The sequence below is a fragment of the Megalopta genalis genome, unplaced genomic scaffold (assembly GCF_051020955.1).
Source record: "Megalopta genalis isolate 19385.01 unplaced genomic scaffold, iyMegGena1_principal scaffold0483, whole genome shotgun sequence".
Lineage (NCBI taxonomy): Eukaryota > Metazoa > Arthropoda > Insecta > Hymenoptera > Halictidae > Megalopta > Megalopta genalis.
The window spans coordinates 169,729-172,500 of NW_027476552.1; positions in this window are offsets into that span (position 1 = coordinate 169,729).

Consider the following 2,772-nt stretch of genomic DNA (forward strand, 5'->3'; position numbering starts at 1 on the left):
ACGTGTTGGGGACGTCTCACCCGCAGGAGAGGGCCCCCTCAGATCCCAGGATCCTCTTTTCCGACGACAAGGGTCGCCACGCACGGCAAACACGCGGGAGACAGCAGTCGGAGAGGCTGCCTCTTCCTCTCCACCACACTTCGTTCGGTTCGCTGCGTTTTGAGAACACGAGCTATCCAGCGGTACCTTTTTCGTGGAGGCTCAAGTGTGGCTAGGGCACGTTTGCCCCTTGCGGCCTGGGTTGCCCAGGTGATTGGTTGCATCCCGATTTCTAGATCCAGCGGCATGTTGCTACGTGGCGCGCTCAGACAACGAAAATGCGGCATTCCGGTCAGACCAGAAAAACCGCACAACGTGACGCGGGGGACTGCAGCCACAAGTGACAACAGTCCCCCGGTAGGGAGTAGTACAGCATATTCAATGCTGTACATGAACACGCCACAGCCCGTATGCTTAGTTCAAGGGCCTCGCCATTATGCGAAGTACTACATGTACAACGCACTGGCGGTCTCAAAATACCCTCATCGCCGATGCATCTGATGCATCCGTCAACTCGGCAGCATTCACTCCGTCGGCGTGTTGCTTTGTGGCGTGTTCAAATAACGAAAATGCGGCATTCCAGTCAGACCAGAAAAACCGCATAACGTAACGCGGGGGACTGAAGCCACAAGTGACAACAGTCCCCCGGATGGGAGTAGTGCAGCATGTTCAATACTGCACAAGAACACGCCACAGCCCGCTTGCTTAATCACGGGCCTCGTCATTATGCGAAGCACTACATGTACAACGCACTGACGGTCTCTCGAGTGCCTTCATCGCCGATGCACCTATCGACTCAGCAGCAACATTCAATCCGACGGCGTGTTGCTTCGTGGCGTGTTCAGACAACGAAAATGCGGCATTCCAGTTAGACCAGAAAAACCGCATAACGTGACGCGGGGGACTGCAGCCACAAGTGACAACAGTCCCCCGCTAAGGAGTAGTACAGCATATTCAATGCTGTACATGAACACGCCACAGCCCGCATGCTTAATCTCGGGCCTCGCCATTATGCGAAGTACTACATGTACGACGCACTGACGGTCTAAAATGCCTTCATCGTCGACGCATCCATCGACTCGGTAGTAGCAACAACCTTCGCGAGGACTAGTTCGGGGGTCGCCTCTCAACCCTGGGTGGCCACAGACCGCCACCGCCAGTAGATAGGGACAGTTAGTGTCGTCGTTGTGAGTCTAAAGATGGGCTATGCCTGGGTCCTATGTGGACTATACTAGCCGCTCTCTCGACGCGTGCCGATGGTCTGGCTCTACCCTCGTTCGTTATCGTGACAGGGGAAGACAACGTGCTACTCCCGCTGCCACCTCGAGTCCAACCCAATCCAGGCACTCTTGACGGAGTAGTGTTAAAGTCAATTTATCTCCGCAAGAGGGGCTTCAGCCTGGCCCGAGGGGGCGAACCCCGAGGGGTCCGCCCAGCATGCCGTTCGAATGGCGGAGTGGACAAGTCCACGTCTGCCCGTCACTCAAGTCGGACACGGGACGACTCCAAAGCTAGCGCCGCCTGATAGGAAGCGCAAGCTGGGTCCCGCGACTTGTGTGCACTAGCCCACCCTCTGTCCTTGCAATTAGAGCAGACCGGAGGTTCACTCTTCTTGCTACAGAGCGTGAAGGTATGCCCCTTTTGGGAGCAGTGACCGCACACGTCCTCCTTGAATTTACAACGCTTCGAGGTATGCCCGAAGCGTTGACAACGGTAGCACCGAAGCACCTGGACGAAATCCCGTACACGACAGGAGTTCCATCCAAGGTAAACTCGGCTACCCCTCTGCTTCAGCCGCTGAAGATTCTGCGGACTGACGGCAACGACCCAGTTGGCTGTCTCCGGGGTCTTGCCAGCCATGCGGCTGACCCGAATTCCCGAAGGCACATCCTTCTGGTTCGCATCGCAGAGATTTTGCCTCCAAATACTGGAGGCAATTTCGTCCTTACCCATCCGACGCGGGACGTCGTAAACTAAAACCTCGGGGTCCCGCTTGGTAGGTAAGGAGACGGACAGACCCGCGCTCCGGAGCTTCTTATTGCCAACGAAGGCTTGCAGGTCCTCCTTTCGGTCGGTCTCGACGACGATGCCACCGGAGTGGATGCGTCGGACCGACTTAATTCGGATCGCCTCCTTCGCTGGTTTAACGAGCGACAGAACAGTAACCTTCGTAACTTCGCTGCTCTGTCCTTTTTCCTTCGGCGGGAAGATTTTTACCACATGCTGCGATTGTGGCCGTCTCCCCGCTTCCGGAGAAGCTCCTTTGCAGTCAACTTTGTTCACATGGGCGTAAGTCGACTGCGCGGCGTTGCAGGCCGTCTTCGGGAGAGTTCCCTTGGACGGCCCAGGTCGCATCGCACTCATTACGGCAGGACGCGCTTTTAGGTCCGCCCTGACCGCGGCGAGCTGCCCTTCGACGAAGCTATTCCGTTGAATAAGCTCCTGGACCAGCTCGTTGAGTGCCTCAACCTCGGCGAGTATCTTTGACCCGGACTCCTTATTGACTTTCGACTCAGGTCGAAAGCAAAAGGTCCGTATTTCGGACACTCGCCTAAAGGCTTCGTCTCTTACGAGATCGAGAGGCCGTACCTTCTGCCCGGAGAACGTCCCCTTCGGTCTCCTGGCCCGGTTTACTGCGGCCTTGCCGGTGGGTGCGCCCGGCTTGGCTCGCTTTGACTTTTTGGTGACGGTTTGCCAACCGTCACCAGTAGGGTCCTCGACACGCTCGGGTGC